This window comes from Pinus tabuliformis, chromosome 7, assembly GCF_031772625.1.
Source record: "Pinus tabuliformis cultivar Carrire ecotype Pingquan chromosome 7, CPIR1, whole genome shotgun sequence".
Taxonomy (NCBI): Eukaryota; Viridiplantae; Streptophyta; class Pinopsida; order Pinales; family Pinaceae; genus Pinus; species Pinus tabuliformis.
In genome coordinates, this window is record NC_142293.1 from 1,041,872,407 (window position 1) to 1,041,888,949 (window position 16,543).

The following is a 16,543-nucleotide window of genomic DNA, read 5'->3' on the forward strand; positions in this document are numbered from 1 at the left end:
TCGTTGTCGAGTGTTGGATCAAATGCGGTTTTGATCTACGGTGCAGGATCACCAAGCAACTTTGTTTGTCGGGTGTAATATCAATTGTCAGATGGGATGGTAAGATCTACAGTGGAGGATTGATCCGAAAAAGGCAAACATCGGAAAATGTGCAAAGGCTGTAAAAAGGTGGAAAAGGTAAGTTACGCATGATTATTGTGTATTTCTATTATATAACCATTGTAATAGAAATAGCGCAGATATAAGGATTTCATGTGGTTAAATTCTATATAACCAATGTTATAGAGTGGGAAGGTTATATATATGCTGATCCGCTGCACCATTATAAACTGCCCTATTGTTATATCACATTCGCCTATTGGAACTCTCATAGCGCAATTATAAAGGGCTGTGACCCCCGAACCACCGATTGCGATATGTATACGGACCCACTGCAACATTATAATACGACCTATTGAAATATCGCATTCGTTGAATCGCAATGTTGAAAAGAATTGACACCACTGGACTATCAATTGCGATATATATTACAGACCCAAATCCACAATTTAACATAACTAAATGTAATATCGCATCCATTGTATCGCTAGTCTCTAAGGGATGTCAAACTGCCGATTGCGATTGTGATTTTGATGTGGCATGTGGGACCTCCCTATTGGTACAGTCTCTCCAAAGAAATCCTCCATAAGTAATGAAGTCTAATGTATGAATATTATTAAAGGAAAAAGGACCTCTCTAATATTTTTTTAATAAGCAACATTTCTTTTTATCTCAACCTCTCTTCCTCCTAAACGTGTCCTATGAGTATTGGAGCACTTGAATCGACAAAGGAAGCCATGGATCAGGAAGAAAAAGTGTCAAGTGAGCATAGATGGTCTAGCAAGCACAGAGGAAGCTAAATCGATTGGAGGAGGGAATCCAGAAGGTCGAGTGAGTGTTGAGGAAGCCGAAGCTCAAGTGAGCGAAAGGGAAGCCAAAGGTCAGGTGTATCAAGATAAGAAAATAGAGAATTGTATTTATGCAGTTGTTGTTGGCGAACTGGAAGAAAGAAGGAAGCCGACGGTCCAGCAGAATAGAAAGAGGCTGAAGGTCCAGCAGGACAGAAGGAAGACAAAGTTCCAGCCGGATAGGAGGCAGTCAAAGGACGAGCAACCCTGTTGATCGTCTTACACTGTGAAAGACACAGACCTGTCATGAATTAATTAGAGCTTAGTGCAGCTAATAGTAGACTCACTAAAGTTGTGTGGAGACATTATTAGAGATTATGATGGCTATTTGATATCATCATGAGATAACTTTTGCAAACTCTGTGTGGGCAGTATGAAGATTTTAAATACTTCTTCATATGAAGATTGGTTGCCATTGATGTTGTAGCATGGAGACTATAGTGAAGACGTAAATAGACAAAATTCAGTAAAGAAGAGTTTTGGGAGCATAGAATCACTATCTAACATGCCTTGACAAGATTGGGTCGGAGCCCTTGGGGTTGGAGCCTCAGAATTTGAAGGATTGGTGTCCTTGAGGTTGGTGCCTTAGACCTAGAAGGATTAGTGTCTTGGGAGTTGGTATGCCTAAGTCCAAGGTTGGTGCCTTGATAAAACAGAGTTGGTGCTCTGGAGGTTGGAGCCTCACAAAAGTCCAAGTTGGTGCTTGGCAACATATTTGAACCATATATATATATATATATATATATATATATATATATATATATATATATATATATATATATATATATATATATATATATATATATATATATATATATATGTATTGTATCTATTTTATTGCAAATATTATATTAATAAAAGCATTTATTATTATTGTTCATCTTGTGTTCTGAATATAAATATTTTAACTGGTATAACGATTGAAAAGAAATATTGATTCACCCCCTCTCTTAGTATTTCCAACAACTACGTGTAGTCCTATTGGTCAGGGTTCCTAGAGGGGTCACATAAAACTTGATTAGAATATATAATTCTTTGTATAATATTTCTTATTTTTCCTTGGCAAAGCACCTCAGGGGGTAGGGGCAACATTCACATTGTGTACTTGGCTCCTTTGGGGGTCACCATCTCCGATATAGGTTCTAACAAGGGCGGCATGAGTTTTGGCTCATATCTACAACTTAATTCTATCGATAAATTTACTTCTTCTACAGACGAATTTGGGATTATCTTCTGAAATTGGTTCTAAGGTTCCCTTATTTGGATTGCCTTACTCTTTTTGACCTTCTTTTTCGGATTTTATGGCAGGAATTGGTGGTTTTTTACATGCATCTTATGCTCCTTTGTCAATGGACTCTCTTCCTTCATATTGGCCTATTTATTTTCTTCACACAACTTTCTCCTTCCTCTTGTCTCTCTTCTTCTTCAAATATCTTGGTAATGCAGAGGATCTTTTCCCACTCTGGTTTTGCATGGCTTTCACATTAGCTACTAGTACCATGAGATCATATGCACCCCACCAATTTTTCTATCCATTGACTCAAAGCATCACGTCCCTCTAAAACCAATAGCTAACATGCCTTGTCATCATAACAATTACCCACCCATGGTTGGTGAGTGGGCCGACCGTCTTTCCTTGTCATATTGGTGATTGTTTCGAAGGAAACTCCTTTGTACACCCTAATCTATTCCATTATTAATATTCATTTACATGTAGTACATTGAGTAACCATTGTTTGCATCTTCTCAATTTCCTCATCCTCGCCCACTATCTCCTATTCACCACAATTATTTCGACATGATCAAACCTCCCCTTAACACTGACTTCGATGCCATTACTTGGTCACATCATATCCTTTGATGGCTTATTCTAGGTATGAGTGCCTCCAACACAACACACTTCTTGATTCACCTCTCCACATTCATAATGAACTGACCCTAAAATAACCAAAAAGCTTTTAGCCAAACACCCTTCTCCTAAATTCCTTATGTCTCTCGCCAGTTTTCCACATTTATTTACTATTGGTAGAATTCGGTCTTCTCCTTCTTTATCCATGGTGCACGGGAGCATGGTCATCTCTATAAAGCTTCAACCTACTCCCATTCACATACCCTTAGTTCGGTGTAGTATCCATATTCCAGAGCTGCACCACACCACCATCAGTCACATGTTGGATTACGTATGTTCCTAAACAATGCATCCAAAACTTGCCTGAATGTTTCAAAAACATGCTATCAAATATAAGCACCTAATATCCCTCCTGAAAAGCTATATGTTTGATCATCTAGTTGTGCCATGCCTTGTCTCATTCCTTATTCACGTCATGGTGTAGAATTTCTAGTGCTTGATCTTCCTCTAATTGCAATAAATCATGTAGCTGCTTCTCCACAATATATTCATTCCAATAATCCCTGATGGAAACCATATTAGGTCATTCCTAGATTCCAATATTAATCTTGTTTGTTTCGATAGTTGCACATATTATTTATACTACAAAGGTGGTCCCTCCACCACTTGTTCACCTTCCACTTCCAGAATCTAGATATTTTGAGGATCATCCTCATCATTACCTCCCTTTTCTACCACATTATAACACTCAAAAAGTTCCTGTACTCATTATTGGTGCTGTAGTGCATCACACAATAGCTCATTCCTAATTAGGATTGGGTCATCCTCTACAAATATTTTCCATCACAACACTTTTAGAGCCTCTTCTAGCACAAATTCATCTTCTTGGAAGCTAAAGGTTGCCTTGAAATTTTGCGCCAACTCATCCCAACCCTAGGTTCCTCTACGCATTTCTAACTCAATATACCAATTCTCTAGTATAACACCCAAGGTATGAATAAAGCAGTGTACCCAATTCTACCGAGGTAATCCTCCCTTTGTGCAAGTTGTGATGCATTGCTTCAAGTGAGTTTTGGGGCACACCATTCCTAAGTATTTTTCTTTAGGCATCACAAAGTTGGGTCCAAACCTAACTTTCAATAGTTCTTTACATTGTCACCATCTTGTGACTCACTCCCTGTGTGCAAGCCACCACCTATCTAGTGTAGCACATAGTGTGATGTCCAACGCTGAAATTCTCTGACAATCTGGTACCTACGACTTGTATTCCCATACAAAAATATCTACCTCATGCAATCTATCAAAAAAAGGTGTATTGTTCACCTCAATTCGATCCAACACACAATTCTCTTAATGTGGGTGCATTGCTTGGTACTAATGTAATGCAACCATGTTGGGGGGAAAAGTATCTAATGCAGAATGCCTCTATCCCACTCTGAAGGTGATTTCAGATAGGCCCACTGACTGGCAACAAACAGCAAAAACAAGAGTGAAAACAAGGCAAGACACAGCAGGAAACCTCAGTAACTCAAGCCAAGACTAGTCCAGCGCAGGTGTAACACTGCCTGTTGACCTTCAGCACAGGTAGCCCCTTCGGGAACTGCGCTGAAATGCAGACTGCCTTTGTACAGCCTGCAATGAAGAACGAGACTTTCGTCCGTCTTGGTTTCCGGGTCACAGATTGCTAAAAAATTCACAGTTTTTGCTCAAATCAGAAGCTATCAGTCAAGGACACACTAAGGGATGTAAAGGAGGATGAAAAGCTATCACTAAGAGCTTATTAGAGTCCTTGTGGATCAGCTCTTCAAATCATAAACTTGCCCAGAAACTGAGCTAGAGTAGCTGCCCTCTACTTTGTGTTTGATGGACTCAAACACAGTTCGATTCGGTACTCCCTTTGTTTATGAAATGAATAGCAAGAAACACAACAAACCAACAAGATATGCTCCCCAGCGGAGTCGCCAATTTGTTGGGGGGAAAAGTATCTAATGCAGAATGCCTCTATCCCACTCTGAAGGTGATTTCAGATAGGCCCACTGACTGGCAACAAACAGCAAAAACAAGAGTGAAAACAAGGCAAGACACAGCAGGAAACCTCAGTAACTCAAGCCAAGACTGGTCCAGCGCAGGTGTAACAAACCAATTTTCCAATTATCTAAAGCCTCCTCTGAGTCGGATGCGCAGGACCCGATGTTGCACTGACTCAATATTTCGTTGGCTCTTGGGTTTAGATAATAATTATAGATATTATCCACATCCTCTTATCTAAGCTCACCCTTCACAAGCTCTACATAGTGATCCCCTTCTTGCAGATCTAATGGTGCAATAACCTAAATATCTCCCCCTTCAAAAATCATCTTCCTTATTTTTAAATTGATAATTACTTGGTTGTCGAAGGCCTAGTCGATCTTGAGAAAATCCAGATAGGGATCAACAACATTTAGGATTTTGATGACCTCAAAATCAGTCGTGTTTGACACCCCATCGATATCCACTGACACCCGTTATAGTCAGTTGATTAGAAAAATATAATTTTTATTGGTGAATTTTAGTTGAAATAGAGACCATGTTTTCTTTAACCTCCCCATCATTTTCCAGGTACTTTTTGGTAATATATTTACATATGATTCCAAATCTAAAATAATATTATCCATGTCATATTCACCTATCTATGCATCGAATCAACATTCTTTGCTAATCCTCTTTCTATGAGTAACCCTAATTTACAACCCTCCATCAAGATTACGTAGTAATCTCCTTTGTTGTCCTAGTGCACTATTTGACCAACTTTATAAACTTGCCCAATGGTTGAGGATCTTTAACCAATCCTAAGTATCTCTATTGTAGACTCCAAACTATGTCTACGATGTTCCTTCGCTCCTTGCCTACAGTTGTATCGAATATCTCCAACATAGAACCTTCACATTGTTGGTCAAGGTTGTCATTGATGTCAATATGGAATTGTTGGAGATGGAAAACATGCTTGTGATACATGAATAACCCTTGTTTACCTTACCTCATGCAATCCCTAGGAGAAAACTCTAATCATGAGATGATGAAAATTCCCTAGCTATATACCCATGTCTATATGGTGACAATTACCTAATCTAATGATGAATGAAGGATCCTTTTCCATGAAACCCTCCTAGGAAATTTCGTAGCTACATGAAACCTTAGATGGCTTTCCCTAGAATGATGCATGCATAAATCAATGAAGCCTTAAAATCCCTAACATGAATGAATGGATCCCTAGATTCCCATGATGCCTTTGAATATGCCCTCATTGTTCTAGACACTACGAGATTCAATAATGAAATAGATTGATCCATATCCATCATTCATCATTCATCATTATAGAATCTACATTTATTTAAAATTTAAATTCATCGTTCACATTCTAGATTCTAAATTGATTTAAAATTTAAACTCATCACTCATCATTTTAGAATCCAATAGTACAAAGAAAAATAGACTATAGTAGATACTAAATTCTGAAGGTTGGAATAGTGAATTGATATAAATCAAACTCAAAAATAGTAAATAGTGACAAGTCAAAGAATCAATCTAAGGTCATCAATATCTAGAGTCAGGACTCAAAAGTTCAAAATTGAAAATTAAAAATAGACAATGATAATTAAAGGATCACCACAGGGGAGCAGAAGAGCACCAAAACTTGATAGAATTTCCCTTCCTTGTCACAAACCTTTTTCATTTCCCATTCCATAGTTTTCTTACAAAGTTTGCTAACATAGATTGCTAACAGAGTTTTCATTCCACGTTTCCAAATGGACCTTGGGAGGATATATACATAGACTTCGTATAGTGTTTTCCTCACACACAACAAGAGAGTGATTCAATATTTGTGGTGGTTGAAAGGTTTTCAAGATGGCTTATTTCATACAATGTAAGAAGAAATTTATGCAAGTTATGTGGCAGTTTTTTTTCCAGAGGAGGTCATTAGATTGCACGGTTTTCCAAAGACCTTGAAACTAGTTATAGATGCCAAGTTCTTGGGTAGTTTTTTGAGGACAATATATAAGAGGACGTGTACCAAATTACAACTAATTTGATGGTGAACAGACATTAGAATTTTTGTAATATAGTTGACAAGATAGAAGCATAAGAAATGCCATTCAGCATTGGCAAGAGAAAGTTTATTTATGACATCTTGGTGAACAAGAACATAAAATACAAGTATTATAAATAGTTTATGGAAAACAACCCCTGAGAGTCAATGACCTTATCAATTAAGGAGACGAGTAATGATGCAGAAGATTTGTAGAGATAATTAATAAGTTGCAATAACAAACCAAAGATCAACCTGGGAAGAGCAATAAGGAGTATAACATGTAGTTTGATGGTCTAGAAGACATAAATCATTTTAACTAGAAGAACTAGTGATGATTATCTTAATATGATAAAATACGAGTTTCAAAAGGGGCAATAAATTAAATTGAAATACAAGAAAATTGGAACATGTAGACTAAGGAGGGGGAAGAAGTTTAGTGGAGATGAAGAATAACTACCTAAAGAATACAATATCTAACTAGTAGTCAACGCTTTGTATTTGTATTAATTTATTTTAGCCTGTAGGTGAGTTGAAGATGAAACTCAAGAAAAATGAAGAGGGGAGAATCAATTGGAGGAATAAGATGCCAAATTAGGAATGGAAAGAGATACAAGCAATGTTGGTTGTGCAGGTAACTAGTATAGGATCAGTTAACAGGAAACATTACTTCGATGGAGAAAAAATCGAACAACAACAATTTTTGGATTTCAGAGAAAGAGTGCCAAAAAGTAATTTCACAAGAACACTCAAGGATTTCCAAACAAAGGGAAGATGATTCCTGAGCATCATTCCCAATTTTGGGAAAGTATGGCAACCAAATATGCAAGAATTAAAAAGATACAACTATCAAAAGATTGAAATATTACAATACCAAATATTTGGTTGGAAAGTATAAACCTAATTTGTAGCATGAGAGAGTAGAATTATAACACCAAAGTGATGGGAACTAAGAGAGGTGTGAAATATAGGTGGAAGAGTTTTAAAGTTCCCAAGGAAAAAAAGGTCTTTGAATTGGAAACCCTAGAACATATAATATTAGAGATGAAAGAAAACCATTTTGTATACTTTTCACATAGCAAGGCACCATTTACATGGAAGTTGGAATCCCTGGTGCTTAAAATTCAATAGGATAATGACATTTTCCAAGTTTCTTAACAATCCAATGAGTTAACACTTATTACAATTGAATCTAAAAGTTACTAACATCAATGTCTTAAAACCAACTCATCCTTGAAATCTGTCAAAGGTTCTCTTGATTTGACTTGAAATCCATGTAGAATAAGGCCAATTCAGATTTTAAGAGTTGGTTTTGTTAGTTTCTATGAGTCATCAATGATCAAATATACTCTTTCCATGTGGTTGATAAGGTCATTAGGTAAAATTATTATATTTTCAAACAAAATTTGATACCTCTTGGTTTTCAAATGGTCATTTCTTACTGTCTAGGTCATTGCTACTCCCTCCACTTGCTCAAGGTCACCATCACCCATCATGGTCATGTCATCATCCCCTATCCTAGGTCATCAAAAGAGTTAATGTGTCATCATATAGGTCATGGTCTAGGATTCACCTTTGATTGTCATCATTATATCAGTCATCAAAAGTAAACAAGGGAGTCATGTCATCATTTTGATCACCATCATGGGAGTTAGCAAATTAGGGAATAAAGTGAAACAAGGTAACATTTCCTTTTGAAGAAATTATGTTGCAGTCACATCAGTCAATAGTAATTCTTTCAAAAGTACATATGATGTCATGAGACAAAATCGAGTTTATGAGTTATAAAGGAGAAATAAAACATTTCAAGACTTCATTCTATCCTTCCAAGTCTTCAATAACTCCTCTAAGCCATTGTGAGACTTTCCATGACCACCAAAAGTTCAAATTCCATCAACAATTGCTCAATTCACAAGCTTGCTCCACTTCTGGCAGGGTTGCTACAATTTTGTTTTGGAGGAATAAGGAGGGAAAGAACAGGTTCAAACTTCATTACAGAGCTTCAAACATCTTCAAAAAAGTGATAGGGACCTTCCACAATCCTTACCTCAATAAATTTCCTTATAAAACTAATGAAATTCCTTCCTTAGGGTTTTCTTTTGCGCATTTGCTGCGCTGCTGCAAGTTTCATGGTATTTGATTCACTTGTCAGGAAAATTTCTTTTTTTTCTAAGTTTATACACCCCTAATATCCCTCATCAGACATTTCCCACCATTCCCCTCACTTAATTTCAGTCATTTCATCATTTTCTCACACAACCCTAGCTAGTTGTTGCGCTTCTAGGCTAGGACTATGTTTTCCCTTTTTCACCCCCTTTCCCTCACTCAAATTGAGAAATTCCACTCTCATTGTCTTCCTAAAACACTTCCCTACTTCCCATAATTTATTCACAAATTATCCTATCCTATTTCCCCTTCATTTCCTCCCCTCAATTTGTTGCGCTTTCACCCCTGTTTTCCAACTCAAGTCCCCTTACCCATTCTTGTGTGAAACTAGGGTTTCCTATCAAAAGAAAAGTCAAACATGGAAGAGACCAGTGAAAAGAGGAAATTAAAAGGAGGAGAGATCTCAAGATATGAGCCCATTCATATGCATGAGGTCAATTCATTAGATTTCATAAGGAGGTCATTTGAGCAGGCACGCTTCCTAGGGTTTTGTAAGAAAGTGCAGGAAGTGGGATATCATCAGGATATAACAAGTTTATTTTCCATAAGTTTCGAGAGAGATCATGTCACTATAGCAGGGTTGACATTTTTGGTATCGAAATAGATTATAGATTTAGCAGCCACTATCCCTAATGAAGGTGAGATTTGGTTCAAGGGGATGGATTTAGACCTTGAGCACTATAAAATTGTCTTGAAATCCAAGTACAAGGAGTCCCCTTCTCATATCTTTCCTAGCAGGAAATTGTTGGACAAATACACCCCCTTGATGAGGACTATCATGAAATATTTCACTTGTGAGGGAAGGTTCAATAGGTTGTATCAATACCACATCAGGTTGTTGATGCATTTCACTTCTCAAAAGTCTCTCAACCTACCTTACTACCTTTTCAGAAGTTTGGTAAAGATGACAGAAAAGGTGTAGTCAAAGGGAAAAGATCATTCAACTATCCTATTTCATCATGCCTTAGTAAAGCAAATAGTCCTCCACCAACTATCACAGATCAACATGCCATGGGAGACTTTCTTGGAGGCAACTACTCTTCTACCTGCCTCAATTCAACCAAAAAGTCAGAGTACTCCCTTAGCATCATCCGAACTATAGGAGGTTGGGTCATCAAGTAAGCCATCAATCACCAAAAACACAGCCAAGATAGAATATTTCAAAGACCTATAGAAGGGTTAAGAATTTCGTGTTTTCCCCTGTGATAGAGGAGATTCCTAGACCTAAACCTAGAATAATGTGGAGAAGAATTTCAGGCCAAAACCATGAGAAATGAGACATCAAGAGGCAAACATACGCCCTTGCACATTGAAGAAAAGCCACCTGCTGATTTTGAGATGGAAGACCTAGCAGAAAGGCATGGAGATAAGGAGGCAACAAATGACATAATTAGGAAGAAAGAGGCTCAAATCAAATGATTGCAGGCTGATGTAGCTCAAGCTAACCACATGGTGGCATTCTTACAACAAGAAAACAGGGAACTGAGACAAACCCTAGTGCAACAAAGAAAAGTACAAAAGGAATCTCCATCAGCCATAAAATCAGCAAAGGACAAAGGTAAGATTGTCATGGATGAAGAGCAGGTAGAGAAGACACATAGGTACAGCCTATAAGGCCTACTACTGGAGCCATGGCCAAGAAGGGACAACAAGTAGAAAATATCTTAGATGACACCTTGATTGCAGAAATTGAAGAGAACAAGGAGTATTGGTTTGAGAAGATGAATGTGAACCTAGAGAAACTATTGAAGAAGGTAAACAGAGACACTGCCATTCAGAGGCATATGGCAAGGTACTATTACACAAGAAACATGGTGTGCAAGATTAGGGTTAAGAACATGAAGAAAAATATTAAGAAGAGGGATAGTATTGATCTCCTGGCTGATGCATCCTTAGTTGTTTGAAGCCATGACATAAATAAGGAAAGGAAATAAAGTTTTGCAAAATTTTGAAATTTTGAAGTTTTTTGTCACACAGGCAAAACTAGTGTACATAAATGCAACGAGTACTTGCTGGGATTTTTTCCAGGAGGTTTAAATACACGATTTCAAGAATTTGGAGATGTCTAATGATGTAAAGATGTTCGAAAAGAACTTTTGGAGGCTAGGATATGCATAAATTTTCAGGAAATGACAAAATAGTGCTTATTTTTGACCTTTCTGCCACTATTTTAGATCACTCACTGTGCTTCTAGGACAGTTTGACTTCAAGGAAGTTTTCATGTGTTTGGAGCAGAGTTTTCCTATGCTTGATGAATCCATGATGCAGTATACATCTTCATCTTTCCAACCATACCATTTGCAACAAAACATTCCTCCAGGAAGGCCTCCAATTCACCCTCCAAACTTCTATTTCACTTCTGTTGCGGGTTTACTGCGCTTCTATTAAATTACTCTATCTTTTTGAAATTCACTATTTTGTTGCTGGTGATGGTCAAAGGTCAAACTTGAGTGATGTAAATGGGTAATTCATGAAATCATCTAATATAATTAAGCTGGTTAGGAGTTAAATAGTAAAAGAATCTTGTAATTAAGGCTTTGATAAACAAACTCATGCAGTTAGTGTAAATGGGGGAAGTGGTTTCTAACTCCCCTAGGTTTTGGCAATGGTTAGAGAGAATCATGTAATCAGTTACTAGGAGGTAGGATTCGACCCCTTGGATGGGGGAAATTGTTTTTCATCTATATGTAGACATATTGAAGTTAAAAAAAGGGCTGGATACTTGTAGCTCAAACTTGGAACTAGTGTACTTGAATATTGCAGACATATAACATACAATTGCAACTATTTTTATGGGATTATTGTGTTGTGGTTAGTGACTTTGTTTCTCCTATATTTTGTTATATATTTGATGATTATATATTTTTAGAAACCATCCATATTTCCCCTTATTCTTGATCTTTTAAGAGTTGAAACAAGAATCATTGTTTAACGCTTTGTTTTTGTTTAAGATAAGCACTTAAGTGTTTTTCTTCTAGACAAGTGAATTCAGGCCATTGCTCACTTAATTCCCACTATATATTCCTCACCACACTACAATGAAAAACCATTTTCAGTCACTGATTGCACGTACCTTGCCCCATGTTATGTCTTCAAATGACCTTTAGGATTACTTGACCTAGTTCTAAGACCTAGTGCTATTTATCCAACAAACCCTAATCAAACCCTATTGAGATGATACCTAGCCTAAAATCCTCATATTCTCCAGTCACTTCCATTTTCTTTGAGGTTGATTTAGAGAGAGCCCTCTTTGATTTGGTAGGGCTAGTTACCAAGTCGGATGTTGGTCTGAGGTTACCTCCTTCGCTTTCATTCTCAGCCTTGGGAAACTAAGGAGCACTAACAGATTTAACAAAAGAAATTGCTTTAAATATTTTAGACTATTTGAGACAAAACATGAAAAGTTTTCTCATGTATACAACATGTAAGGGTGAAGCACTAAGTAAAAAAAATATCTGAGATAAAATACATAATCAATGAGGCTCTATATAACCTCTAAAGTCTAAAAACCAACATGCTATAAGCTACTAGCCTACTACATATCATTTATCAACATAATAAAGCATAAAACTCATAACTATGATTGGAAATGGGATCCTTAGCATGAGCTAGTGCTTACCCTACTTAGAGCTACTACTATTATAAATGCACGAAGCCAACCTAAGAGCCTAATTTAAACATCAATCCCTCATATTCTTTTAGATATTCAGATAGCCCTTTATTATAAATGCCACAAGCCAGCCCAAGGGCTAAGTTCAACCACTTCAAGTTGTCACCATTATTGTTGGGCATTTGGCTTGCTGTTCCATGTCATCATGTGACCAGTTTCAATCCCCTAGGATATGAATGTTGGCATTATGACTAATGTGTTGTCCTTAATTGAAACCTACTTGATGAGTTGTCCTTTGATGGCAACCTACTTAATGTAGATGTCAACAGATATGTCTACATGTGATAGAAAAGGATTATCAATTCAGAGACAAAAGCATGATAAAGATGAAGTTTGAAGAAGTATACACAGGTTTGGTGAAACAAAGTCGAGTATATGTAGGTTCTATGAAGCAAAGTCATGTACATACTCAGGTTTGTTGAACAAAAGTAGAATATACGTAGGTTTTCTCAAGAAAATATTAGTACACATGTGGGTATGAAGAAGAAAAGGCGCATACATATTCCTCACCATGATATTCCAAATTCCAAGGATCTTAACCATGGTATTGAACTATGGTATTGAGCCCAGCAACAAATATTTAATATCTTCCGAGAATACCATTTTCACTAGTATGGTTTTGACCTTTGGTATTGTCTAAGGGCTAAGCTATATAAGGAGACGAAGATCAAAGTGTTTGGGGTGTGCTATTGATGAATATTTCATGAATAGTTAGATCTGAAGCAAGTATGCATGTAATGGGATATTATTGATTTTCTTTATCTGAAACTACGATTGCCCTCAAAAATTTGATGAGGGATCAAATCCAATAGATATGAAATGAAAATGTTGATTATGGGTTGATTTGATCAATGATGATAGTGTCTTGACATGTGATTTTTTTGTGTATGCTGAGATCTGGGTATGTCTAAAGTTCTATGATGTGGCAAAGGTTTGAGCCAGTGATTGTAGATATGTATGTGTGTTTATAACCTAAAAGGTGCATATACACATGGGTTTAATACTAGTAAGTAGTGTGATTTTAGAGAAGTGTGTATACATGCAGAAATATTTTGAGGAAAGCACATATATAAGATAGTGTTTTACTGAAAAAAATTTCTAATCAGATTAATCAGTGTTATTGTGTTTATGTTGTCTGTCAATGAAGTCTTACTTGATGATCTGGGCTTAATAATGATGTTTTGATTGAGGATTGATTGATTGAAGAATGATGAAGCTACTAGTTATTTGTGATTAAAGATCAATGATGGTTCTATGATTATTTTGGAATGATGCAATGGATCTATGTATAATTTAGTGTTTGTTTCACAATGATAGTGGTTCAGTTTCATGTTTCAGTGTTTTGAGATTTGTATGTGGGTTTTCTTCAAGGAAGTCACGTATACATGCAGGTTTGCCACAACAAAGTAGTTTATATATTCTAATATTTTATTGAACATGGATTTTAGTTGATTCAGTAAGATGATGCAGTGTTTGGGTTCAGTATTAATAATATGGTTACAATGATCTAAATGTTCTAGTTGTTTGAGAATAAGTTGATTGAGTTGGGTTTCATTTGATTGAGTGATTGATTGATTCAGTTGATTCAATGTTATGCAACCAACTCACCAAATAGAAGAAGAGATAGATAAACAACTTAAAAATAAGCCTCTTTGAGGGGGAAACCTCCTTTACATTACACAAATGAATAATTCATGGATGTTTCAAATGGAAAAACATCCTTTCTATATATATGAGTCTAAGGGGTCACAATATAATCAGAGCCAACATAACAATAATAATGTAAGGGCACAACAATAACAATAGTGGGCTTATATGGGGCACAACAATAGCAATAAGGGGCCTACACTAATACCAATGAGGGAATACACTAGTATTATAGGCACCTAACTGTTATAGAAATTTTTGTGCCTTACAGCATTAAGCATGAAATGTCAATAATCTAAGGGATCCAAAGTCCCTAAACATGTTGTTCCTACCCCTAGAGGAACAAGGTCAGCAAACCACAGCACTGAATATCAGTTCTCCACCTGAAAACACTCGAAAACAAGTTAATTCTGGATCATGTCAACTGCTCCACTGAGCATCTGCGCTGAATGTCAACTGCTCCACTGAGCATCTGCGCTGAATGTCAACTGCTCCACTCGGTACCTGCGCTGAATGTCAACTGCAATGAAGGCTACCTGCGCTGGGCGAGTTTGGCCAAGTGGCACAGTCATTCCTCAAGGTGTCAATGCCCAGGAAGCTTCCAAAATGACACTTGGATCAAAGAATTCGCCTAGTGATGAGTAAGAGGGTCTAGATCTCCAAGTGGAAGCAAGAACCTCCAAGTGGACTCAAGAACTGAAGAATAACTGAAGTGGGAGAGGACACTAGTCAGCTCCATGCCAAGCTCAAGCTGACTCATCCTTTCTCCAAAAATCCTATATATAGAGCTCTCTCATGAGGTCTAAGGAGGCTGGAATCTTGTGAATGTAAGGAAGTGCTGTTGGTTTGAGTATAGAACTATTGGGTGATTTGCTTGAAGGAGGTGAAGAGGAGATTTCTTTCTGCCGGGAGGTGATGCTGGATTGGGCCTTTTATGGTTGTATTACTTCCTGAACTTTACTTCTTCCATTAATAAAGCATTTGAGGTTCTTCTCTATGCATGTGTCTCAATGGTGTATTGTTATGCTTGTGTATTTGATTTATTCTAATCCTTGAATCAATTATGAATGTATGCTTCTTGTAGTTTCCCTCTCTTGCCATTTTGCAGGATCTTGGTGTAGCTGGGCCAGTGAAGGAGCAAGGAGCTGGGAGCAAGCAGCAAAGAGAGAAGATTGGATCAATCATTAGCGGAAGACAACGGTTAGTGGATCTCTTTCTCCTCTCTCTTACATCTCATAAAGAAGTAATCTCGAATAGCTTTGCTTTGATTGTTGCTGAGGTACTATCACCCTTAGAGTGGGATAGGGTCATTCCGTATTGGATACTTTTCCCAACAACAAATTGGTGACTCCACTGGGGATCATATCTTGTTGGTTGTTTGTGTTTTTGCTATTCATTTCATAAACACAGGGAGTACCGAATCGAACTGCATTTGGATCTTTCAAATGCAAAGTAGAGGGCAGCTACTCTAGCTCAGTTTCTGGGCATGTTTATGATTTGAAGAGCTGATTTACAAGGACTCTAAATAGCTCTTAGTGATAGCTTTTCATCCTCCTTTTCATCCCTTAGTGTGTACTTGACTGATAGCTTCTGATTTGGCCAAAAACTGTGAATTTTTGAGCAATCTGTGACCCGGAAACTGAGAAAAACGAAAGTTTGAATCTTCAGTGTAGGCAGTCTGCATTTCAGCGCAGTTCCCGAAGGGGCTACCTGCGTTGAAGGTCAAACTGCCAGTGTACTACCTGCGCTGAACCAGTTTTGCCTAGTGCTACTGGGTTTCCCTCCTGTTTATTGCCCTGTTTTCACCCTTGTTTTTGCAGCCTGTTACCAGTCAATGTACCTATCTGAAACCAACTTTCCTTGCCACTATTCCACCTCGGTTGTATAAAGAAACTGTGTTTTTTCTTTGTGTATTTCTTGTATCATTTACAGTTTCCCGTAACGAAAGTGAACTAGTCTTGTTGTGGCCTCTTAGATCTAGACCTGTGATAAAGTGTCGTTCTGATCTTAAGAGTTAGTTTATTTGCTGTTCATAGCTGATTGAGCTTTTGCTTTCATCATATGGTTTGAATTTATATATTTCTAGTGTCGAAACAAGTAAATCTTAAGGTGTCTTTTGATTTTGGACAAGCTTGTTTGCTTTCACTTGAAATTGAATTCGAAGTTATACAACAGCTTTCTTTTTGTATTGCACCAAC